Below are 27,957 nucleotides of genomic sequence, written 5' to 3'. Positions count from 1 at the left end.
TACAGTGATATTTAAAACTTTATGCAATAAAAGTTGACAAAACAAAAGTATGTGTGTATTAAGGGATTATCGCCCTATTTATTGTTGATGTACAATCCCATAGTTAATATTCAAACAGCTAAGGAAAGTGTGGGTTGGTTTTGCCAGAAAAGTTTTTATAGAATTTTATTTAGATCCGCATATACATTGGAACTTAGTAAAAAATATTGTTGTTCTTATCTTAACTCACAAATTAAAATGCATCGCTGCTTTTATGATTCCGTGAAACTTGCACTTTTTGGTGTTGTGGACTAGCCAACCGGCGAATGACAGCCGACTGGCTCAGTGGGCTTTCTAAAGCCGTCGCGTGGCTTCGATGCCCACAGCTGGAAAATGTATAATGAACATGAATGATTTTCAGTGTCTGGGTGTTTATCTGTATATTATAAGTATCTAAGTACCCATAGCACAAGCTACGCTTGCGTTGGGGCTAGATTGCGAAGTATATTATTTAGTATGTTTTTATTTAATCTGATTGATGAATTTTATTTAAAAAAGAAGAACTCACACTAGAGAGATTAGATAGAGAGGTTTAGCGATTATGCGTTCCTTTAGGTTTATTATAATGTCAATTGTCATCTGTCTAACAAAAATTATACAGAGATGCACGCACTTGCGATTTAACGTTCGCCCTGTAAAGAAACGGTGGTCTAAAGCAAATTTCAATGTATGTCCGTTTTAGACAAACTTCTTTACCGAGAACTCCATGAAAGCTCACAAAATTTATTCGCAGGTCGTGTAACGTAGAATTCCTTAAGCGAAACATAAATCGCGAAAGTAAATATCGCACGGATGTTTTCCACAGTGCAGCCTCGGTCTTGGTTTCAACTGTATCAAAAGTACATAAAGATGTTTGTGTAAATAGTAGTTAATTCTACCGCTACTGTTCGTATTTCGAACAAATAAAAAGTAAATTAAATAGTACATAGTACATATTGTCTTTAATTTACTTTTTATTTGTTCGATTTTCGTTCATGTTGATTCATCATATCAATCAATTGACATCCAATGTCCGGGGCCACTTGCTTAAAGCGGCTCCCAGAGACTCGACGATGTCGTCTGTCCGCCTCGTTGGGGGTCACCAGTGCGCTTGTTAATGCAGGGCTCACTTGTTATTCGCTATTCCAGCACCTTGGAACCCCAACGTCCATCGGTTTTCCGAGCATGTGCCCCAATCATTGCCAATTCGCTTAGCGGCTCATTGAGCTGTTCCGGTACCTCTATGTTTTTCTTTGTATCTCCTCAATACTGATTTGATTACGTAGAGACTAGAGATACTCCGAACATCGTTCTCTCCATCGCCCGCTGTGAGGCTTCTTATGTGGCCCATGGTAAGCGACAATTAGAACAATAATATCGTCATCATCATATCAATCTATTACTGGTCAATCCACAACGCTGGCGCAGTGGATTGGTGGACTCCACACACCTTTGAGAACATTATGGAGAACTCTCAGATATGTCAAAGTAAAAGTCAAATATTTTTTTATTTAAATAGGCACATAGATGGCAATTTTGATGCTTACATTACATATAAAATATGAGATAGAAGAGAGCTGATGGCGATGACTAAATTCGTCAACTTAAAACTAAAGCTACAAGGGTTCCAAACGCGCCCTGGTTTAAGAAGAAGCCCACAACAGACTTGGCCTGTTTTTATTTGTCATCATATCATATGCAGGCTTCCTCTCGATGTTTTCCTTCACCGTTGAAGGGATATTTTGATTGTTAATATAAAAAAGTTAGAGTTGCGTGCTGGGATTCGAACTCGCCCCCCGAAAGTGAAGTTTAAGGCCTACTCATTGGGCTATCACTGCTGAATAATATATATACTTAGATCTATTTTATACAGGAAAATAAGGAAGCGTTCTTCCGTGTTTTCATTAAGTGGTAGTTGTCGGGTTTCTTATTAAATAATGTCTTTGTTTTCAAAGAATCTGACCCTTCAATTACGGGCCATGTTTCTCCTTCTTAAACCATTCTTATTAGGTTTAATTCTCTGCCTTTATTGCTAATAACCCCGTTTTTGACCCCCGACGCAAAACGACGGAGTGTTATTGTAAATTTGACGTGTCTGTGTGTGTATGTGTTTGTGTTTGTGTGTCTATGGCATAGCATTTTACGGACGGATGAACCGATTTAATTTGGCTTTTATTGTTTGAAAGGTGAATTAGTCAGGAGTGTTCTTAGAGCTAGGTTTGATGAAAATCGGTCTTAGATAGCCGCTTCCACAAAACGGCGGATTACATATTTTTTCACAACTCCCTCTATATGGGTTTTAAATTAAAGTGTTTGACTAGTAGAATATTATAAACTATTACACATTTCAAATCCAAGATGGTCTCCACAAAATAGTAAATTACATTTTTTTTCACAACTCCCTCCATAGCGGTTTCAAATGAAAGGGTTCACTGTATTAAAATTCAGGGGTTTTTAACCCGCAGTCCGAACAGTAGTTGGCTGTTCATGTAGAAGAACATGAGTGTCAAGAAGATCAAGAAAGGAAGCTGCTCGAGAGAGAAAGCGAGAGTGGCGAAGGATAGTCAAGCGTGCCACAACACATAAATGACGACAACGATCGCTCTGGCAAATAGAACCGACTGCTAAAAAGCAAAAAAATATAATATAATTGTGTCAGGCTAGATTTATTATTCAATTATTTCGCTGTAAAACGGCAAGACCTTGCAAGCTAAGCCGTCCTGTCTTAGGAGCTAGCGATCGGTGATTCATATCAACGAAACCGTTCAATTGGGTGTTCCGGTGTACACCGTTCGCGCAGTGTATGTCACATTGCATCGGCTACCTCAAATTAGTGACGCAAGTTCCACTGTACGTGAAAACAACGGCGAAAACTTAGACGGATATTGGATCGACGAAAGCTTCGCTTTGCGGAATTCCAGGATTTTTGAAGTTATACTACTTTTGGCGCGTTAGAAAAACTTGATGAGAGTAAAATTTGACGATGTGCACCGACATCCTGAAGTTAGCTATAGGATTGGACAGTGTACACTTGCAATTTTTAAACTCTGCGGGCTTATACCGGTGATTTAATTGTACTAAAATCTCAAATTTTAATGTTGAGTGAAACTTGGTTGTCCGATTCCGTATTCCAAATTAAATTTTGTTTGTTATGTGTTTTTTTTATTATTTATTATTTTATTTTCTAACTTTGTTATAATATGGATGGATAAACCTACTTTGCTAGCGTTGAATCCCGATACGCACCTCTAACTTTTCTAAGGCACTTGCGTTTTTACTAATTAAAATATGCCTCAACGGTGAAGGAAAAACATCGTGAGGAAACCTGCATGCCTTGCAGTTCTTCATAGTGTTCTCTCGGTGTTTGAAGTCCACCAATCCGCACTGGGCCAGCGTGGTGGACTACGGCCTTAACCCCTTCTCATTGTGGGAGGAGACCCGTAATATGATGATGTAGTTGATATCTACTTTATATACGATAAAAGGAACTTTTGAAGGTTTCTCATTAAATAATGTCTTTGTTTTCGAGCAATCAGAGTTCAGACCCTTCAATTAGGGATAGGCCCCTAATTGAAGGGTCTTTTAAACAATTCTTATTAGATTTGATTCACTGCCCTTATCGGAAATAACTCCGCTACCTAATTCGCCATTACATAACAGGAGGTTTCATCTTGTCTAACTTTGATCTGAGATTGCTTTAGCGATACAGTTGCCTTTGCATTGCTTCATTTGTAGAGTAAGCTTTTTGTGTGTTTTATTTTTTTAAAACAATATTATATATATATGAGAGTACGTCTGTATGTTTGTTTGTACGTTTCTTTTAATGATTGTAACCTACGCTTGGCTAAACCGCTGCACCGATCTTTATGAAATTTGGTACAGAGATAGCTCGAATACCGATTGACAGCCGATTGGCGCAGTGGGCAGTAACCCTGCTTTCTGAGACCAAGGCCGTGGGTTCGATTACAACAACTGGAAAATGCTTGTGTGATGAACATAAATGTTTTTCAGTGCATTGTCGTAGTATATTTATTTATTATTTATTTGTTTATACCGGAAACGGACACGATACACATTTTATCCCAGGAAAATAAAGAGTACCTACGGGGTTCATAATAACAATTATTTTGTAGGTTAAATTACCTATGTTTGGCTCAATAGCTGAACCAATCGTACCGTAATTTATTATAGAGATAGATTGCATCCTGGAGATTGAAAAATACTTTAAAGTCCGAGACTAATCTTGAGAATATATTTTTTCAACGGTATTGCTACTTTCTACGATGTACGCAGGCGCAGCAAATTTTTAATCACAACCGCAGCCTTTGCTAGGCACAAGTCTCATCTCTCAGGGGAGAGACGGGTTTGGAGCATAGACCCACCACCCCGTTCCAACGCGGGTTGGTGGGCTTTAACGACTATTATCAGAAATAAGTGTTAATAACAGGGACCGACGGCTTAACGTGCTCAAATTTAAAGTTTTTTGCATTGGGCAATAAAAAATTAAAATAGACCTCGCCACTAATTCAATACTGAAATAAACAGTATCCGACAAAGTCGCAGGTACGTATTTGCTGGTATATGTTGGACTTATATCTAAATTACCCTTTGAATTAAATATCAATTAAAATAGTGATAAATTTCCTGAAATCATCATTATTTTAATGCCCCCAACTAATTAATATGTAAATGCCTGTTCAAATTAGACCTGCTGTATCGGAGCGCATACGACCGCAGTTCTGATATTTATTAATTATTAATAACGGTATACCGTATACCTGTTATTAGTTTATCAATTAGGGTTTACGGCGTAGTTCCGAGTCAGCCTTTGTATCAATCATCGTGTATTCAAATATTCCACGACCGTACTAACAGCGAAATGGAGTGAAATTATTTATTTTTTTAAATATATACTGAAACAACAGAGAAAGCTAAAAAAACCCGGCTACGGAGCAACGGAGTGTTGGTGCAATATGCAACACGACTCATAAGATCAGCAATGAAACGAGTTATCTAAAAAGTTACCTGGCATCGATATCTTCACACTCACCCACAGCATTTAGAAAAAAAAACTCACCGAACACTTATCGGTGAGTTAAATTTTTTGGCAAATTAAGTTTACACGAAGCTTTGTCAATGCTGTGTGCACTTGTATTGTATTGTATTCATATCAGTCCGTGTTTTTGTGTGTGTGCTATGTTTAAAAACGTGTAATATGCATGTTGTTAGTGCTCTTAATAAATAAATAAATGTATTGTAGATGACGGCCGACTGGCGCAGTGGGCAGCGACCCTGCTTTCTGAGTCCAAGGCCGTGGGTTCGATTCCCACAACTGGAAAATGTTTCTGTGATGAACATGAATGTTTTTCAGTATCTGGGTGTTTATATGTATATTATGAGTATCTATGTATATTATTCTTATAATTTGAAGCGGTGATAGCAGATAAGGTACGAGCTCGACTTCACTTTCGGGGGGGCGAGTTCGAATCCCAGCACGTACCTCTCAGCTTTTCTAAGTTATGTGCGTTTTAAGCAATTAAAATATCACTTGCTTCAACGGTGAAGGAAACATCGTGAGAAAACCTGCATGCCTGAGAGTTCTAAATAATGTTCTCAAAGGTTTGTGGATGTGACGATGATGATGTATACTCATAAAAATATTCATCAGTCATCTTAGTACCCATAACACAAGCTTCGCCATAGCAAACTCCTTTGGAATAAGATTTATGATGTGACTCTACCACCAACCGGTGGTGGAAGGCAGATTCTACCGGGAAGAAGCCGGCATAAACTCAGCAGTTGCTCTTTACCAACATCAACAATTTACTTTTACATTTTAATATTCATCATTGCTATGTAGCGAGGGATAAGGCCGCCAAATTTTTTACTTTTTGTTAAATTTTTATTAATAATTTTTCTATATGTTTATGTGGTGTACAATAAAAGTGTTAATTCATTCATTCATTTTTCTATCTTGTGAGAGATGAAAGCGGAGCCGGATGCTTCCAAGCTCGTATTAAACATATACCCCTTATTGGGTTCTAAGCAGCAATCGCTTAGCGCCACGTCTTTGTGGTTAGAGGAACAGACAAGAGAAAATTCAGAAATTATAAATTCCCATATTGCTCGCGCCGGGGATCGAATCCGGTTCATGCACCTTTACCACTGCGCCAGGGCTTTCAGGCACTGCAAATGTAGGACATTTGTCACAAATATTGGAACTAATTTCAATATTTACGCTAAAAACACTGACCTTTCAAACAAATGCGTTCGCCTTCGCCCGTTGGAGGTCACGGCTACCAATTAGTCAACAGTTCAACCGCACAATGGCTATACAAATATTTCTTTTCTGAATGTTAAACCACAAAAAATATATGACTGGGTATCATTCATTGCCTATAGCTCAACATTAACTAGACTGTTCGATGGTGATAGCAAAAAAAACCTGGCTAAGTTTGTTGTGGGCTCTTCTTAGACCAGGGCGCGTTTGGAACCCTTCGCATTCAACAACTTAAAACTAAAGCTATGTGGGGTCCAAAAGTGCCCTGGTCTAAGAAGAAGCCCACAACAAACTTAGCCGGTTGATTTTTTTTGCTATCACCATCTCACATTGTCATTTAAAACTATTAAAGAAGCAACGTGGTTAGAGCAATAATTTACACCCAAGCATTTTTAACGTTGACGTAGTCCTTAATACTGTAATAGGAGTTTTAAGGACTTTTCTATAAGCTAAATAAAGAGCAGGTGATCGTACGAGGTCCGATCTTTGGTACGTTGTGTATATGGTCAACTTTTGTTAAAACTTCGTTAGCGCGATGTAGGATCTTAATGGCGCCATCTAGTTTGATAATGTGCAGAATGCCACATGCGTTTAAATGTTTTTTTGGTAATTTGTGTAATTTTTGTTTATGTATCCGTATGTAGTTATTTGAATTTAGGTTTAATAATTTTACACCACATATTTGTTCTCGCTGTTGTTGTCCTAATTCGAGGTTGCCTGGCAGAGATCACCTCAAGCGATAAGGCCGCCTTTTGTATAACCAGTCTTTGTGTTTCTGTCTATTCGTCCTTTATATTCCTAACTATGTAGGGGTGTACAAAGAAAAAGACTAAATAAATAAATAATAAAACATTTTTGAAGTTGGTAAAACGCATCGTCAAACTTCGAATGAAAAGCCAATTAAGCACAAACCTGTCAGATGTTCATGATATCCACTTCCAACCCTCTCACAAGTGTCAGAAAGCTATTCAATTTAAATCGGGATGTCAGAGAGCATGTCTTATAACAGGATATTTCGTTTACCCTTAACGGAAAGTTGGAATGTACACAAACTCCTATATTTTATTATCCCCGACGTAAAAACGACGGGGTGTTATAAGTTTGACGTGTCTGTGTGTTTGTCTGTCGTGGCAAAGGGAGTTAGGAATATTAATTACTAACGAAGTGAAAACAAAGTAACTTCAAAACTATTTTTGTAACTGATCAATGCCCTAGATTGAGGAGTGGTATGGGTTTTTATTTACTTTTTTTTTATTAGACTACAATTTAGCACTTGACTGCAATCTCACCTGGTGGTAAGTTGTGATGCAGGCTAAGATGCTAGCGGCCTAACTTGTTAGGCAGTACGGTAGGCATACCACTAATAGGTTTCTACGCGACATCGCACCGGAACACTAAATCGCTTAGCGGCACGTCTTTGTCGGTAGTGGTGGTAGTTCGGTGGTAGTGGTGGTGGAGCCAACGCCTCCCACCAGACCAGACCAGAGGAAATTCTCGAAATAATATGTAATTTTCAAATGTATTGTAGAATTTTAATGAAGATCTGATAAATATTGATAACAGCGAGTCGCAAGGCATATGGGACAACGATCGAAGACATGCGTACCATCCTACTTATATTTTGAATGCGAAAGTTTGTGAGTATGGATTTATGGATGGATGGATGCATGTATGGATGGATGACATATTTCATTATTACCTACAAAAAAGTCCGGGTGGCTAAATGTCTAACTGTTTAGGCACAATAACCGCTTTTTTATAATTTGCCAATCAAAACACGGGTACAATCTTAAGATGGTGACGTTCCTATCAAATCCTTAACCAAATAAATCGTTTTATAGTTAAAATTAATTATGGACCTGCAAATTCCTCTTTAAATTATTCAAAATAGAGCTATCGTTGAGACGTTACGACGGGTATAGAAATGCTAAAAGATATTATATCCGATAATAACGGATTTGATGCAGACAAAGTTGCGCGGGTCAGCTAGTACGATAATATAATAACAAAATTCAAATCCAAGATCGGCCATCTTAGATTTGAATTTTATATGGCACCATACCACTAAATGGCAAATTAAATATTTTTTTACAACGTAAAGGTATTATACCTACGTCCGACGTCGTTATATTACAAGAGAGCTGATCCCGTCAACAAACCGTTCTACAGTTTGACGGAATGTTTGTAATTTATCTTACTGTAATAATTCGACGGCCGATTGGCGCAGTTTGCAGCGACCCTGCTTTCTGAGCCCAAGGCCGTGGGTTCGATTCCCACTACTTGAAATTGTTTGTGTTATGAGCATGAATGTTTTTCAGTGTTTGTTCTGTATTTATTTCTGTTTTGTGCAATAAAGTATTTTTGATATTTGCATATACACCTATATGCTGTTGTTGTTTATATGTATATTCTAAGTATTTATATATATAATTCGTAAAAATATTCATCAGTCATCTTAGTACCCATAACACAAGCTACGCTTACTTTGGTGCTTAATGGATATTGTCGTAGTATATTTATTTATTATTATTTATTTTAATTATTGTTACTGGAAATAAATAAATAACTAAATCATGTTTATCTCTTACAGGATATCAACATCATCAAAACAGGATAAGAGGTAAGTTAACTAGTTTTATCTGTGACACATAAGTATTGTATTCATAAATAATCATCCGTTTTTATGGTCTTCCATTTTTAAAAGACTTCAAAAAGAGAAGGTTCTCAATTCGACTGTATGTTTTTTTTTATATGTTTATTAAACCGGTATTGATGATTCTTTTTTCGTTTTGTATAACATACATTAGAGGTAGTTCCATTTCAATATGGTAAATCTGATGAACATCTTCGGAGATGTAGAACGGAACTCATCAATGGATAGGAGTGAATCACTCGCCATTATCATGATAGTTTAGTTAACAGTAGATTTTTTTAACAAAAATCGGAACAACTGATGATGTGAGACTACGGATGGCCACCGGAACTATACTTTAAAAAGAACTAGATAAATATAAAGATAAATAAAGTCTTTATTGCACAAATTAGAAGTGAAAACCAGAAATAACAGAAACAATAAATATAAATTCAAATTCAAATTCAAATTCAAAATTTCTTTATTCATGTAGGCCTATCACAGGCACTTATGAAGCGTTCATACATAATTGTTTACATAATTGTAACGGGATGGTGATAACTTCGTTCGCCAACTTAAATCTAAAGCTACGAGGGTTCCAAACGCGCCCTGGTCTAAGAAGAGCCCACAACAAACTTAGCCGGGTAAATTTATTTTTTTGTTATCACCATCTTCCAGTAAATTTAAATTAAGCTATGAAGCTAGAGCAATTCACACCCAAGCTTTTTTATCGTTTAAATAATCCTTAATGTTATAATAGGATTTTTCTGTAAGCTTACGTTTTATATAAACTTTGAACTTATTGATATATATATATATATATAAGATGCGCAAAGGCGGTCTTATCGCTTTAAGCGATCTCCTCCACTGGGGATAACACAATAAGAATAAGAATTTCGACCACTTTGGGTCCACTAGGTTCGCAAAGTGGTCGAAATTCTTATTAATTTAAATTAAAAAACATGGATATTATTAAGGTTATATTGTAAAATACTATACTTCTATAAACACGAGATTTCATCAAGGTACTGGTACTGACACTATTGAACTCTACTCAAGAAATGATCAAAAATACTGGCATCATATTAGTGATTAAAAAATAATATATTATATTACATGTATGTGTCAAATACATGGTATTGTGTGAATGTTTTCTTTATTGACTTAATATTTTACTATATATATATATATATATATATATACATATGAATGTATGTTGTATGCAAAATTTAAAGCACAGCAAAGCACTCTGCACTGCTTCTCTATATAAACTACTAGCTGTTGCCCGCGACTTCGTCTGCGTTTGATATTGTTTTTAAAGTATTCAGTATCGCTAAGCCTTAAATGAGTATAGTAGTATATATATAACATGTGACTGTCAATTAATTATAGACAAATTATTTGCAATAAAATAAAATTGCGACTATAATTAAAGATCTAAGCTATCCTATCTCTTAAGTTGGACCAGACTGCTCACGGTGTGTCAATTTAATTTAAAATCGGTTAAGTTGTTTAGGAGTCCATCGCGGACAAACATCGTGACAGGAGATTTATATATATTAAGATAAGTGTGGGATATTTCAAACTCCTCCGCCCGCGCAATTTACGTATAAACGAGATTTAAAAAAAGTTGAAGTTAATTTAAGTACAACCGAATAAAACCAAATTAAAACTATGTTTATTAACCGAAATTCGACGGTAACAGAGAGTTTTATGTAAAGTACTAGCTGTTGCCCGCTGACTTCGTCTGCGTTTGTTTTTGTTTTTCGAAAAACATGTGGCATTCGATTTCGGTGTAATTCTACGCACATTATGTATTTAGGATAGCTAAGCCTAAAATGACGGGTTGGCTGCCGTACGCTGAGGAGTTGTGTCCTCTATCTCCAATAACATTCATCTACACGACATTTGGGCAAAATTAAACAGACATAACCTCTATAGTACAATAGTAATTATTTAAATCGGTTATCATTTGACGGCGTTATGGTGTAAAATCGTTAGACACTTTCTACCCCTCTCCCAAAAGAACAGAGCTTAATTTCGGGATAAAAAGCATCCTATATTTATTCTAATACCTTCAGAAATATGTATTTCATGATGAACAAAGTTTCATGATGATCGGTTTAGTATATTTTGCGTGAAAGCGTAACAAACAAACTTACATTCACATTTATAATATTAGTAAGGATTCTCATTCTAATTTCCTAACTTAGCTGCAATTAAATTATAGTATGTTCATATTAGTACTTGAGATATTCATAATTTTGACCGGTTGCCATTACCGGTAGATGTAGATCGAATTTTATAATCAAGGCCTTTTATATTTAACTACACTTTCGATACCTGCAATAATAAAACACAGAATTAGTATAGCTTAGTTCTGAGTACGTATTAATAACAAATAGTTTTTGGGTAAGATTTTTATGGGGACCAATCTGGAGAGAGTCTTTTGATTGAAATCTTGATTTAATTCCATTTATTGCATAATCTATAGCTTGCTTCACGCGTTAGAGGTCTTATGCATAGCAATATATTTTTTTTTTTTTTTATCATACGCCTTTTTCTACGTTTATTACGTATATCAATATTAGAGATTTTTGTACAATTTAATCACCGGAATGAGCCCCAAGACTTTGACAATTGAAAGAGTACACTGTCAAACCTTATAGCTAACTTCAAAAACCGAGATAACTAGATAATGCGTTATAATAAATCTTTCAATGTATATAATACCTTTTGCACGACTCATGATGCGAAGCATCAGAGAGTGCTTTACGATCGAAACATTTTTTTCGCCTCATTTCGGCGGCAATTTTTATTATTATAGCCTTGTTAGTTCACGGAATCAAGATATTTTGCATACTATTGTCGAGATAATTTAATGGAGAATAATTCCATACTTTAAAAAAATTGATTTACTGCAATAGAATTGGAAAAAAACACCAAAATAGGTCAAAATTTCCTGTCCGTCATGTGTGAAACCCGAAAACACTCTAACTTGTGGAAAAATCCATTATTTGAGTTAATTTTTTTTTTTTTTAATTTTAATCGACTATTGTAGGTCACTGAATGCGAATGATTAATTAATTCAGTGTAGTTTAATTGCAATTAATAAAAAACGAAAACTGCAAGACTGTATATCTATATTTATCCATGTAAAATTAACATGGATTTTGATATATCTATATCTATAGATATTATGTACATTTTATTCCACCAGGGGCGCCTTTGCATCACTTTCCTAGTACAGCTGTTTTAATTTTGTTTTTTTTTTTTTTCAATATTTGATAATTAAATGAGCATTATGAGTCGTGCACTTTTGGATTTTCCAAATTTTTTTTTTTTCTTTTGTTAGTGTCGTTTTCTCTACAAATGTAGAATAAGGAGTAAGATAAAATTTTTGAAAAGATTTTTATCCTGTTACACCAAAGAAGTATTACTTCCATCGCGTGTACGTAAGTACACACACGTTTTTGTTTTAACATTTAAATTTAACTCAACCAGAATGGTTCCACAGCTACTAGTTTAAATAGTATCTTCATACAAGTTACAATGGTATGCCTTGAATCTAGGTCTAGAACTAGATCTCCCTACTAAACTTAACGTATTACATTACTACAAACACTAAAACTAGGTGTAGACTGCGATACCAAACTCGCTTGTCACGAGGCACGGAAACTTTGTCAAACCGAGCACAAGTTTGATTGATAACAAAACTTAACTGTAGTATTGGTACAAAATTTACTCTCTCGCAAACAACGAGTCGTTTTCGCACATCAAACTCTGTATCTTCAAATTATAATGGACCGAATATGTTTCGGATTTGGCTCCCCTGGCCTGAAGAATTATAGGCCAATTTCAGCTTTAATACAATGCAAGTTAAATCCATTTTACTACGATGTTCACGACATACCATACTCGAAAACGACTTCTCGATTGCGTAAAAGTAAATTTCGTGCTAAGCCTCCTGGAATAGTTCTAGGACATGTAGTTTAAATACTATCATGCAGGTTACAATGTGCTCTGAATCTAGAACTAGATCTCCCTCCGAAGTAACAGAGATTTAACAGTTGCAATTAAACTTAACGTATTACATTACTAGTAACATTCAATCTAGGTGTAGACTTTAGATACCAAACTCGCTTGTCACGAGGCACGGAAACTTTGTCAAGCCGAGCACAACTTTGATTGATAACAAAACTTAACTGTAGCCTTGGTACAAGATTTACTCGCTCGCATTTGAAGAGTCGTTTTCGCACATCAAACTCTGTTTTGTCAAATTAAAATATTTAATACCACTCGTATTAGAGTCTCAAGTACTGTAGCCTTAGTCCAAGATTTGCTCTCTCGCAATCAAGGAGTCGTTTAAAACTATGAAACTGATCCTTACATAAAAGTAAAATGTATCATTATATTTATTTTTATTAAAGCTCAAAATTGCCTACAATTCAAATTTTGTGAATCAAAAATCAGAAGTATAGGATTTGCAACGTTAAAAGGAGTGACATTAAGTCCATTTTAATTTGACGATACTCGAAAAAGATTGTGAGCAAGCAAGTATTGTAGGGAAATTTGAGCTTTAATGCAATGCAAATAAGATCCATTTCACTCCGATGTTAAAGTATTTCGATACTCGAAAACGACTCTTCGATTGCGAGCTAACAACTCTTGTACTAAGGCTACTAAACTTGGGTGTTAAACGATAGACTTACTCAAACATAGAGACGAGATTACTTCGTTAATGTAAACAAACATTAATTGTGAGGCTTGTGTGGCTTAGTAGTAATTTCTTTTAATAAATTTCATCAATTAAATATCATTTGCTTTAACGGTGAAGGCAAACATCGTGAAGAAGCCTGCATGCCTGAGAGTTCTCAATAATGTTCTCAAGAGCGTGTGAAGTCCACCTATCCGCTCTTGGCCAGCGTGGTGGACTATAGCGGCTTAAATTTAATGGGTCGATGATGACATTCGACGACCATACGATAGCGAAGCATTTTTAACTGACTTCAAACTTTTTTTTACTCGATTACTCGAAGACGCCTGAACCAACTTTCTAGGTGTTCCCATTTAAATTTTATCGAAATCGGTTGAGCGTGTTTTCTGATGTAATTACAGGCACAGGAGCCTTATCACCTACGCCTCAGGTTAATGGACACAGATTTGACAATTTTTTTTTAATTTAACACTAAAAAGCAAGAAACAAATATTTTCTACAACATTTTTAAGTGGGTGCCAAGTAAAGTTTAGAAAATTACTGGTATTTTCCTTGCTACTTTATAAAAAGGACTAAGAATGATATATACAGAGTAGGTAGTTATACTTCTTTTGGCGCGTTAGGGAAAAATGGTGAGAGTAATTTTTACGATGCGCGCGCATACCGTCACAAAAAACCGACCCCATGAACTTAGCTATAGTCAACATTTTAGTTTTTCTGAAAAAGGTTTGACAATACCTTTATTCTATTAAAGAATAAGGCGAAAGATAAAATTTATAAAAAGATTTTTATCTTGTTTTGCTAAAGAAGTATAACTTCTAACGCGTGTACATAAGTTTTTTTTCCTTTTAATTTTTATAGTTCTACGTTAGACTATAATGGCTAATATAGTTCACAAGACGGCCGAGTGGCGCAGTGGGCAGCGACCCTGCTTTCTGAGTCCGAGGTCGTGGGTTCGATTCCCACAACTGGAAAATGTTTGTGTGATGAACATGAATGTTATTCAGTGTCTGGGTGTTTATCTGTATATTGTATGTATTTTATTGTATTATATTCATAAAAAAATATTCATCAGCTATCTTAGTACCCATAACACAAGCTACGCTTACTTTGGGGCTAGACGGCGATGTGTGTATTGTGGTAGTATATCTATTTATTTATTATTACAAGATGATATACCTATGTGATGACATCGAGGTAGGTAGCTACCGATGCAATCAGTCAGTGCGTGTAACCACCGTATTACTGCGTAACTACAAAGGGAATCACTTAGGCAATTAAGAAAATTAAGGAATGATAATGCAACAGGCGAGGATGGCCTAGCGGTTAAGAATTTAGGTTACCTTTCAGAAGAGTTCGATCCCGGGCACAAAGTTTTTTTTTAAATTAACCGACTTCAAAGCAATAAAAAAAACAAAATTGAAATAAAGAAAGAATAGGGTACAATAGGTGGCCTTATCGCTTTAAAGCGATCTCTACCAAAGTACAATAAGTTAAGAAGAAGGTTTATGGGTGTACACAAAATAATAATACACTATTTAATAAAATATACTTACTTTATATACTTACACATATAATATAAAAAATTACATAATAGAATATATATATATAATAAATACAATTACGTACAGTTACGTTGTTTAAATACCATCAACACGTACGAAGCGTTTTGCTTCTTCCTTTCTGATCCGCACCGCAAAGGCCTGGAATGCCCTCCCATCTTCCGTCTTCCCCAATACTTATAATCTGGGTACCTTGAAATCAAGAGTGAATAGGCATCTTCTAGGCAAGCGCGCTTCATTTTAGGCTGCATCATCACTTACCATCAGGTGTGATTGCAGTCAAGCACTTGTCTATATATTAAAGAAAAAAAGAAAGAAGCCTGAAAGGAAAATAAGAACAAAAAAAAGACTTTTTAAAAACAAGCTGAAAAAGGGGGGAATGGAGCACCATATTGACCATATGGTCTGATGAAGAAGACCATGGATGGCACCGGAACTATACAATAATTAGTATTATATGCGCTTCGCTTCGAATATTGTATGTGGCGGCTAAGAAATTAATGCTCGTCACAATAAAAAAGCTGATGGTGTAGTGCTGGGAGAACTCCTCTACCATTAACACCCCGGCAGTGGCGTGCACTGTGTTTTTGACCAGGGTATGCATAAAGAAGAAAGGTGCCATAAAATGGAAAAATCCTTCGCATTTATGAGTCATACAAAAATTTCAGGGTATGCAGTGCTTTTGTGCATGTATGGAGTGCACGCCACTGCACCCCGGCCTCGGTAAAAGCTACATCTTTTAAAGAGATATGAGCATTTGACATTTAGCTATTATAATTTAGATAATTGCATAACGACCCGCTAAATAGCGTGTAAAAAAACTTTTACAAAAAAAAACCAACTTACGCACGCCGAACGCTAAATAACCAAAAAAAAGCAAGAAGTAAATATTTTATAAAAAAATTTTAACTTTTAAATTTTATATGTTTTGCCCAGTTGGCGCAGACAAAAGCCATACCAAGAATTGGATTAAATTGAAATTGTATGTGTTTATAATAACTAGCTGACCCGTGCAACTTCGTTGCACCAAATCGGTTATTACCGGAAAACACAAATAAAATGACATTTTATAAAAATGAATCCTAGCTAGATCGATTTGTCGCCCCCAAAACCCCCTGTATACTAAATTTCGTTGGAGCCGATTCCGAGATTCCAATTATATATATACAAGAATTGCTCGTTTAAAGATATAAGATAATATATAAGATAACTAGAGGTCCCTCGCGACGTCGTCCGCTTAAACGTCAACCTTAAAAGAGAGACATATGCTGTCCCAGGCTTTCTTTAGAACTTATAAAGGGGAAAATAAATTTCATACGTGATTTTATCAAAACTTTAACCGTTTACACAGCGCACGTGACGTAAGGTCTCAAAAGAAAGAAAAAACCCTGATTTTGATCTATTTTTCTTTTGTGCTATGCTCATATTAGTCTTAGCGTGATGGTATATACTTTATAACCTTCTTCGATAAATAGGCTATCCAACACTGCAAGAATTTTTCAAATCAGACGCGTACCTGAATCAGCCGTTTAGTTGCAGTATAGATAAACAGTAAAGATACAGCGCCATTTTTCGGGCTGATTTTTGAATCTAAACCATCCAGGATGCCACCCAAACGCATACAAAAAAAATCATTCAAATCGGTCCAGCCATTTAGGAGGAGTTCCGTGACATACACACGCACAGTAGAATTATATATATTAAGATATTAATATAGAGATGATTTAATTAATATAGAGAAAATAGTCTTATGTACACCATCAATTGCGATAAAAATGCGATATTTACGCATAAAAGTATCTACGAAGTAAAAGAACTTGATGAAGCGATTAAGTAATTAAGTAAGGGTTTGGTATATAATAAACTAAACAAGGTTTGTGGCGAAATTGCAACTGATTGATCTTCCATTAGATTACTCTTCGTGACCCTGTTTTCGGAAAATTGAATGCTTCACATTAGTAAAGATTTAGTTAAACCCTCTGTTATAAATATAGCGTAGAAACCGATTAGGGGTATGACTACCATACTCCTTAATAGGTTAGCCCGCTACCATCTTATACTGCATCATCGCTTACCACCATCAGGGCTAGCACGGACAGAAGACAAAAATTATATCCCCCGATTATATCCCCCGATTATATCTCCCGTTTATTATAACACATATATTATTCTCTCTATCATTAATTCTTTTTTTTTTTTTTTTTTTTATTTATAAACAATGCTTAAAAATAAAAAAAAGAACACTATTAAAAATTTATAAAAAAAAACGTTTTTACGTTTTTTTTACAAATCCTTTGAGAACCGCTTTTTTCCCTGGAATAATAAGTAGCATATGCTACTCTCCGGCCTTTTAACTAACTGTATGCCAAAAATCAAGTCGATTGGTTTCTTAGATTGAGTGTAAAGTAAGGACGACCAAACCAAAAAATCAAACGCACTGTCTGATCAGAGAAAATTCGGAAATTATAACATCCCAAACTGCCAGAATTGAAACCGAGACCTACCACTTAAAACTACAGCGAAACCCGATACGCCAGGGAAGTCGTCGATGCTATCGTGAACCTTATGCACAGCTGATTTTTTGGTTGTCACGGCGTATTTTTGACTAAAATCTTCGTACACTTAGTTATACATAAGTTGTGAATCAGACTTTATAACAGGGTTAAATAAAAAATACGCTCTCGGCCTGTAGTTGTTTACTTGTTTGTTTTATAACTTTTTTTGAACTCGATAATTTGTAAAGTATTGAATATTGTACATGGATATTCTATTTTTTACTACTCTGTAATGTAACATCGGCAACAGCGCGCGAACCACGATTCTATAGTGCGTGCTCGCAGCAGCTTGGCAACAGGGACAGTAATTTGGCTTCACAGTGTAATGTCACTTCAGAGAAATAACATGTTTTTTTTATGAAATAAATTAATATAGAATTTGTAAGTCGTAGAACAAAAGTTGTCATTTTAATAATAGGAACTACAAGGCCAAGAGTTTTCTTGTATTTTTATTTAACCCTGTATAGACTAGAGCTTATCTTCACACTCTTGATGGTAAGCGGTGGTACAGCCTAAAGCGGAGAGCGCTTGCCTCTGAATGAATACCTCATTTACATTATACCCTCTTTTCAGATTTCCTTATATAATGAATGGGATTTTGGTTACGCTACGCTGAATTGAAATTGGGTTTCATTTCTATCTGTCATCTCTGAAAAAATCATAAAGGAGTCTACACAAGGCTGTATCTAACGATGTTGGTAATGGAAACGTGTTCGGTATCGGGATTGCTGTGTTTACCACCCTTAAAATGCCGCTATACGACCACCCCCAATAACCCTGAATTCACGTCTCTTTGAATCAACCTAAATGTTATTATAAGACTCTGAATTCGATTATAACGTTACAAACTATTAAGCGACGTGGACGGTCTGTGCAGTTTTTCTATACAACTTTTAGGTTGCAATTTTAGTAAAGTACCTTAATAGAATTTAACTTAACCAAAATAATAAGTTATTCCTGAATCTATAGAATTGGTACACCAATTATTTATTAGACTTACAAAAAAAGAGGTTATCAATTTGGTAGTCTTTTTTTTAATATTTTTTATTTCCTCATAACTCTGTCATTTATAAACTATTTAAAAAAAAATTGTCTGAAATTGTTTACTACTTATATGGTCTCAGAGAACTCCCTATTGCACGGATTGCGATTCGATTATGGTATATATGGCTCATCGCAATAAAACTTATGGTATATTAAAGATGGCGTATTAAAGATGGTGAAGTGCCGGGAGAACTTCTCAACCATGTTAATGGCCCCAGGTTCGGGAAAAGAAATATTCTGTAAAAAGTTATGAGCAGTTGGAATTTAGACATATACTTACATAGATAATTGCAAATCGAGCAACTAAAAAGCCTGAGATTTTTTATTTACAAAAAGCGCCATTGTTATTTTACTTAACAGCAAGAAATAAATATGTCCTACAACATTTTTAAGTTGGTGCCAAGTAAAATGTAGGAAATTACTGGTGCTTTCCTTGCTTTTATATAAAAGGTATGTAATAGTAATTTGATCGATACCTAATAATTTACTACATTTTACTTGGCACTGACTTTAAAATGTTTTAAAAAATATTTAGAAACAATTAAGAAAACTTTACTGAAAATTGCGATAAAGAGACAGACGATTGCGATTTTTTATTTACCAGTTAAATAAATAATAATAAAAGCTTATTTTATCGTCGATTTTTAGAGAATAATAAAACACACTTAAATTAAAAAAAGTGTCCTATTTATATCGTTCAGTTTTAATTATTTTATCCCTTTTTTTTAAACACACTTTACGCTTTGAAGCAATGAAAAGATTGTTTACATTACAACACAAGTTAGAAAAAATTGCGTGTCATAAATATGGTACAAATATGCCCCTTTCAGTCAATTTGAATGGTATCAGGTATTGAGATGCATAGACAATACACGATACACGTAGAAGCTGAAGACGGAACTTGGCACGCGATCAATGCACGCTAAATAAACAATGCGGTGAACAGATTTTTTATTACTCCTGACCTTTCCACGACCTCCCTAGCTCAGCAATCAAATGTCTTGTATCCAGAAGATCCCGGGATTCGATTATGTGCACTTAGTTAATAAGTTTAAAGTTTATATAACACGTAAGCGTAAGCTTAAAGAAAAATCCTATTATAGTGTTAAGGATACTTAAACTTCATAGCTTAATATTAACTAACAATTAGATTGTGATTACAAAAAAAGTTACTCGGCTGAGTTTGTTGTGGGTTCTGCTTAGACCAGGGCGCGTTTGGAACCCTCGTAGCTTTAGGTTTAAGTTGGCGAACGAAGTTATCAACACCCCCTTGAAATTATGTGCACATATATGTATGAACGCTTCATAAGTGCCTGTGACAGGCATACATGAATAAAGAATATTTGAATTTTAGCCTTTGACTGCAATGTCATATAATAATTATATATGTGTATTTAACATATATAATTATTATATATTCCGCGAGTACATAAGTACACACACGTTTTTTTTTTCTTTGTTTAAACTTCTTATCTCTGGACCAGCAGTTGGATGTGACAAATCTATATTTTTTATATTATAATTTTTTTTTTACAACTAAAGAAGCTTCATAAAGCTTACATTGTGAACATACAATCTGACTATGGCTGGAAAAGCCGATGGCAGATAGATATAATGTAATAAAAAAAAAAAAAAAAAAGCTTACAATGGCATACCAAAGCCTTTATAAAAAGCTTTTTTGTCGAAATACCGAAGCCCATGTCCATGCCCATCTCTGGACTAGCAGTTGGATGTGACAAATCTTTTTTGGATTTGATAACCGTACTCTTGTGCGACGCGGTGGGTCGTAGAAAAGCCAATGAAATATTGCATGGAAAAAATTGAGTGTCAAGTAGCCGTGGACGAACCGCTAGTAATAAATAATGGAAATTGTCAGCAATAGTGTTGGACCTTAAGAAGGTTTTTATTGATTCATTTAACGCCCTCAAGTGGATAACGCTGTAAACTTTTAAGTGATACCGATAAAATTGCACCCAAAACTGATTTCCTCTTTTACACCCCGGTTCATTTTAACGTTTCCTTTTATAGAGGTACTTTGGATTTACGCGGGAAATTGGCCTCTGTATAGGCGTTTAATGAGGGCCAGAGGATGTCAAACTCTACATTTATTAACAACTTTATTGGCGATGCGTGCATTTTCTGTTTCCTGACATAGGAACCGTTTTTTTTCCGGAATTATCAATAGCCCGTGATATTCTTCTGTTTTATGACTTATCTATGCGAAAATTGTAAAGTTGAAGAGTTTTTTTAGGTAACCGCGCTAACTTAGGTTAGGTAATCTTGATTTCGAATTATTTTTTTGTTCTTTTTTCAATTATTCATTGTAAAGTAAACATCCCCCGCGGATGATTCGGTTTCGGAGCGAAACGTGCGAAAGTATGAAGATTGGAGAAAGTATAAATTAAACCAGATTCTCTTGCTTTTCGCAGAGTATAGCTAATTAAGCTTAATTTTCATATTTTTTTAATCAGTCCATTTATAGGAAGGCAATAGGTTATATTGCATTGCGCTGCGACCAGTACGAGCGGAGCATCAATCAAAAATGTTGTGAAGAAAGGAAAAATTGTTCCTTCTGAGAGCTTCCGTGGCGTTTGTATGTGGCAGAATAGTTCCCATTGAAAAGTTAGACAAAAAATCCGCGACGTAGATAGACATATAGTCTATCTTTTAAAATTGACTATTTCGAACTTAAAATCCACAACAAACTACAAAGAAAGGGTTTTTATGTTATTAAATTTAATTTATAGAAGCAGGATTGCTAATAAAATGTTGGTTTACTACTTTTAAAGCACTATATAACCACTGTTTTAAATTTTATTTGAACATTTTTTTACAATTTTTGGTGCGAAGATTTCTGTTTGTGAATGTAGTTTGAAAAGTTGACTAAAATCTCTGAGGCTGCCCGCACACGACGACATTTTATTTACAATACTCTGCATATTGTCAGTAACATTGACTGTGTGCGCGGGCGTACTGGAGAATTGAAGTATTGATAAAAAATATTGTCAATAATATTGACTTGTGTGACCTTAGAAAAAACGGAGGATAAAGAGCTAGCTAGCATTATGAAAGAAGTCCAAGTTTCGATCGCTAACTAGAAGTAAAAAATTAAAATAAAACTAGACATGTTACACATTGCACATACTAATTCAGATATTAGTACACTATTTGTACAGTGAACAGTTCATTCATTCGTCTTGGTCGATATTAGTGCCATGGCCAGGGCCCGCTAAATATACTCTGTCCATTGTACGAACGGTACGTACGTACACTTGTCAGTGTGTTTATTATATTACGCTTTTGTTGTACGCTAAGTTTTGTCTATTACATTTATTTATCTACACAAATACAATACAATACAAAAAAAAAATGCTTTGTGAATTCAAAATCAGTGAATAATGTTCAATGAAACATTTTAAATGTGCGTAACATTTATATTTTGATGTAAATAAATTGAAAATTAAAAAACAACTGACTTTTAATATGGTATACATCATTTTACTAGCCTAGCTATTTCATTTAATACAGATATTAAGGTGGTTTTGAAAAGAAAAATTAAATTTGCTATATTGTGGTGGCCATCTTGGATTTGAAATTTGTCATAGTGTCTTGTAGTGTGTCAATATCTTAGACCGATTTTTATCAAATAACTAAGAACACTACCTAATTAATTCACCTTTCAAACAAAAAAAAAATTAAAATGGTTCATTCGTTCGGGAGCTAGGACACACAGACCTGTCAAACTTATAACACCCCACCGTCGTTTTTGCGTCGGGGATTATAAATCGATCCTTATGCCGTCACAGCAAACGAATGACGCCCACACACCACCGCTCACGACTCCTTTATGTATGTGCCCGCTTACCATTGAATATTAATTATTTTACTTCATATTTGCCTAATTAAATGTTATTACTTAAAATTATATAGATTTAAGTTTTCATCTATGTGCTTAAATTACAACTTTGAGAAGTTTGTGTGTTTGAACACACGAGTCGGGACCCAATAAGTTAGTTTTAAAAACTCTTTTTATGACAGATAACTCGCGTTATCTCGCGTAACTAGTCATATGATAACGCTAAACATATATATGTTTAAAGCGCTGTTAAAACCAAATCAATTTTTAAAACTTTCAATAAGTAACCAAATTCGACATGGATGAATCTGCAAGGCACGTTAGTAACGCATATTTTTAATCCATTACCGATATCCGCCAAAGCAGATAAACAAAATGCCTTCGAACCCGCATCCAAACGTTTTCCGCGATAAAACCGGCAAAAATGATATAAAAAAATAACACGAAATGCAATGTTACCACGCTGATTGAAAACAAACATCCAAACCCAGCCGTAAAGCGAGAAACATTGCCGATATTACGACGTATTCCCGAATATAAATCACTAGGTTTTTTTCCTATTATACAGAGCGCGAAGATAGATAGGCAATATAAAGTTAGGCTGTATAGTGGTTCTGTGGGTGGTAGGAGAAACTTATTAAACCTTTACAGATGCTAAAGCAGCCTTTTTACCCACGATAAAATGGATCTGGTAATAAGAGTGGACCCTATACGATTTCAATATGCGATATTATTTTTTATACTTTATTTGTACACCATGTTTTATTCTTAAAGATAACCGTTCACGGATTAAAAACATTTATCCAGGAGCCATGTGAATAATCGCTTTTTAAGTCAGTCTCAGTACCAGGATTATTATTTGCATATAGGTGTATATGCAAACTATAACGTTGATTGCAATCTCAGCTGATGTTATGTGATGATGCAGTCTAAGATGGTAGCAGGCAGTGGCGTGCATAGAGGGTATGCACAGGGTATGCAGATGATATAAAATTAAGTAAATCCCCATAACGAGTTATAAATAGTTAAGGGTAGGCTTTTTATAACTCTTACAATGCCTATCCTTAAGTTATTTATAACTCGTACTCATGGTTTTATTCATTTTATATCACCTGCATACCCTGTGCATACCCTCTATGCACGCCACTGGTAGCGGGCTAACCTATTATGGAGTATTGCAGTTATATACAACTTATATCCCTAATCGGTTTCTACATGACATCGTACCAGAACACTTAATCGCTTAGCGGCACGTTTTTATCGGTAGGGTGGTACGTCTTTGTCGGTAGCCACGGCCGAAGTTGGCGCAGTAGGCAGCGACCCTGTTTTCCGAGTCCAAGGCCGTGGGTACGATTCCCACAACTGGAAAATGCTTGTGTACTGAACATGAATGTTTTTAAGTGTCTGGGAGTTTATCTGTATATTATAAGTTTTTATGTATATTATTTATAAAGAATAAAACATACGTCATCTACCCGTAACACAAGCTTCGCTTACTTTGGGGCTAGATGGTGATGTGTGTATTACCGGAGTTTATTAATTTATTTATTTTATTTAGCTGGGAATCGAATCCGGTATCTAAGCTATTGAAGATCCCAGCGTAGTCTTATGCGCGATAGATAGCGTGGACTTTTATTGTGATCCGTTGAAATAACAATTCATGAAATTCCTAATAACATAACCCAATATGGTTGTTGCCACAAAGACCATATAAGCGCCGTCGGCCATCTTGCAGCATGTATTTGGATCGTCTTATAGAAGCGCTGTCACTTTTGAGAGAAAAGCGGTCATCTCGCTTAATGCCTCAACAAAGGGCTCGTGTGAAAGGGACGACGCTAGGATTTGTGTCATTTGTACCATAAAACGTGCCACGCAAAAGGGGCGCTGTAAGTTTTATTACTATTGCGTATTAGATGATAACTGCCTCGTTGGTCTAGTGTTTAGAATATTGAATTACGAATCACGAGGTTTTGGTTTCGATTTACCAATGGTTTTTTATAAATTTTTTATAGTTATAATTGACGGACACAGCAGACGGCTCACCTGATGGTAAGTGGAAAACCCATCGCCTATAAACAGAGCAGGTCTTCACAGGGCATGCACGGAGCACGTCGTGCCATATGCGTACCTGTGCTCAGTTTGAAGTATAGCTGAAAGGCATTATGTGCCCGTAATTACACCGGCAACCACCTTTAGACAGGAACTCAGCATTGCAACAATGCTGCTAAGCGGCAGATGTAAGCATGATGCTTCCCCGGACGAGCTCTTTCACAAAAAGATCTACTACTACTAATAGTGCAAAAAGTATTTGGAATTGGGGTTTTCTGTTAAAAATATTGAGTACCAACCCTCTGTTTGTGCAACCACCGTGCTACGATAAGGACCCGGTTATTATCCACCCACCCACATTCATACTCTCAGGAGACTTGGAAGGGAAAAAGGGCTGTACCCAGCAGTGGGATTATAAAATGCTGATAATGACTGTGATTATTGGATGCTTAATTTGTTAACACATTATATGATTTAATTCTTCTAGAATTAGCCGTTCAAATAATTAATCGAGAAGACCAAAGAAACACACACAGATACATCAAAGACATAGACAAATACATAGACACTAATTTTTTTGGACCATTAAAGCAGCTGATAGACAAAGTACAGATGCTTTTGAGATATGGCGCTGGAGGAGAATGCTGCGAATCCCGTGAACGGCACACAGGACCAACGCATCGATAATGAGACAGCTTAAAATTACAAGAAGGCTATCAACCGCCTGTCTTCAGAGGATTCTCGGGTACTTCGGTCACATTGCCAGAAGAGATGGAGACAATCTTGAAAAGATTGTCTCCATCTCTTCTGGCAATGTGACTAGTGGTCTCTCGCTCATCTAGTGGTCACTGGCCCGATTCGTTGGTCGGATCAAATCCGCACTGCTCTCAACACCAAAGTGCATATTGCTTTAAACGTTGCTAAAAGCCGAGACAAATGGCACAAAATCGTCCAAAAGGTTGTAAGTGGAAGCGGTCACGACCCTGAGCAATGAGGACGTACGTCCACGTCTCTACGTTGTGCGTAGAGAGAGAGAATTTTCAAAAGTGCGTGAGTGCCTCTGCTTCTTTCTAATAATCTGTGCTTAATAAAAGGTAATTTATGCTGCTGCTTTCTGTCAGTGCTGATTTTCGGTCAGTGCTCTTTTTACGTGACATCTGCAACACAATCGCGTGTAATAAAGGAGCAAATATCTGTGGCAATGGACGCATCCTGTGGGACGCGAGATGAGTGTTCAGATCACAATCTACCGTCTCGTGATTGGTTTGGTCCAAGTTCAAGGATAAAGCGGGCATAAAGATCAACATTCTTATATTAAACTGTGAAAATTATTATACACCCGTGTCGTTACGTACGAGTAACTCTGTTTCGTAACGTAATTTTATAAAAAACCAGTTGCTGTCCGCGTTCTTCCACGTTTTTTTTTTATATTTATAGCGGGCAAACGAGTTACCTGATGTTAAGTGATCACCGCCGCTCATAAACATCTGCAGCACCAGAGAAGCCACCGATGCGTTGCCGGCTTTTAAGGAGTTTGTTTTTTCGCCCCTTGAATAACCCTAGATTGTATTTTGGGGGAAACACATCGGATGGAAGTGCGCGGTAGAAATGATCTGGTATTTCGAATTGTAGAAGAATACCAGGCATCCAGATGATGAGGTTGGAATTTATTTCTAAGACGTTAGGTGCGGTCAGATCATTTCTTAACAAATCTTGTAGGAAACCTTAGTTGTCCTGGGATAAAAAGTTAGCCCATGTTACTCTTCGTCCTTTCTACTAACTCTATGCCAAAAATTAAGTTTAATGGATGCTTAGTTAGGACAAGCAACAAAACAAACAGTTAGTAAGGATAATAATTGGAGGTAGCTTTTTTTTATACCACTACAAGTTAGCCCTTGACTGCAATCTCACATAGTAGTAAGTTATGAGCTGTCTAAGATACTCTGTTTGGGAGGAACAACACCACAGATATGTCACTGCCGACAGGGAACTATATTTGTTTGTTTTTAGCATATTTATTTTGTAACCTGATTTTAAGATCCTTTCTTTTATTTTTAAAAAGTTTAATTTGTTAATGATAACTTTATTTTTTATTTTTTATTTGTGTTACTCGTACCTTATATGTTAATTGCTATGTGTTGTTTTTATCCCAAATAAAAGATTTTATTATTTATTATTATTAAGATGGTAGCGCGCTCACCTGTTAAGGAAGATTGTAGTCATACCCCGTAGCGGCACGTCTTTGTCGGTAGGGTGGTAACTAGCAACGGCCAAAGACTCCCACCAGACCAGATCATAGAAAAATAAATTCCTATATTAACCCTGCCAGGAAACGAACCCATGACCTACTACTCAAATTCACAGCGCTCACCGTTGCTCCAGGGAGGTTGTCAAGAGCTAAACACTTAAAACTTACAGCACCTTCCAAATGCCAGTTAATGTGACAGGACATGGCCCAGATATTTGACTTTTATATTTTTAATGATTTGCACTAGTTCCCCGCTATAAAACTCCTACAGCATTTAACTGATTTATTACCAATAATTTGTTACCAAGCTCTCAATAATTTGACTGTATTTTAGGTATATATCCTCACAACCATTTTAAATGAGCAAAGTAAGCGGGTCAATCGTGGTCGGATATAAATTATTATAAAAAAGGTCCGCTAGGCACATAGATTGTACTTTTGAAGCGTTATACATGACATAAAAAATGTGTACATGCTTGTGAGATGGTGGTAATAACTTATACCTTAAGAAGGTATAAATTATCGCCAATATAAAACTAAAGCTGCGAGTGATCGAAACGTTTGCTGTTCTAAAAACAAGCCCACAAAAATCTTAGCCGGGTATTTTTTGGTTATCACCATCTCTCATTGACATTTCCAACTATTTAAGGGTGGAATAACAACAATATCACAAACACGCTCTCTTACATTATTTATACAGATTGTAAAACTTGAATTTTATACTCTTTCATAATCTATGGTCCTTTATACCTAAAACTTAAAAGAACGTAAACATCAATGTGTTTTCTTGGAAATAAATCTCCATTATGTTTTTTTTTATTCAATTTATCACCTTCAAAGTGTTCGTCGACAAAAATTGTGGCGTCAAGCAATATAAAGATCGACCTTTGAGCCGCTTCAGTCATTTTAAATGCTCTTACAAAGGCTTTCATGTTTAACCTCTTTTGATACATATTTTACTTTTTAAAAATAGAGATAAGAGTTACAGACTCTTAT

The 27,957-nt window shown here is 35.7% G+C and overlaps 1 protein-coding gene across 3 annotated transcripts in view; it reads left to right on the top strand.

Moving 5' to 3' along the window:
• LOC120630837 (Ig-like and fibronectin type-III domain-containing protein 1) overlaps positions 1-27,957 on the top strand; it is a 225,004-nt gene that overhangs the window by 9,865 nt on the left and 187,182 nt on the right. For 2 of the 3 annotated variants that reach the window (XM_039900133.1, XM_039900131.1), the window contains exon 2: positions 8,889-8,918. The exons of the other annotated variant lie outside the window; for it this stretch is intronic. The gene's annotated coding sequence lies outside the window, so the exon portion shown is untranslated. The remainder of the gene's footprint in view (positions 1-8,888; positions 8,919-27,957) is intronic. 3 annotated transcript variants of the gene reach the window in all.

The sequence above is a fragment of the Pararge aegeria genome, chromosome 17, assembly GCF_905163445.1.
Source record: "Pararge aegeria chromosome 17, ilParAegt1.1, whole genome shotgun sequence".
Taxonomy (NCBI): Eukaryota; Metazoa; Arthropoda; class Insecta; order Lepidoptera; family Nymphalidae; genus Pararge; species Pararge aegeria.
Note: the sequence above shows the minus strand (reverse complement) of the source record. Positions and strands in the feature narration are given on the sequence as shown.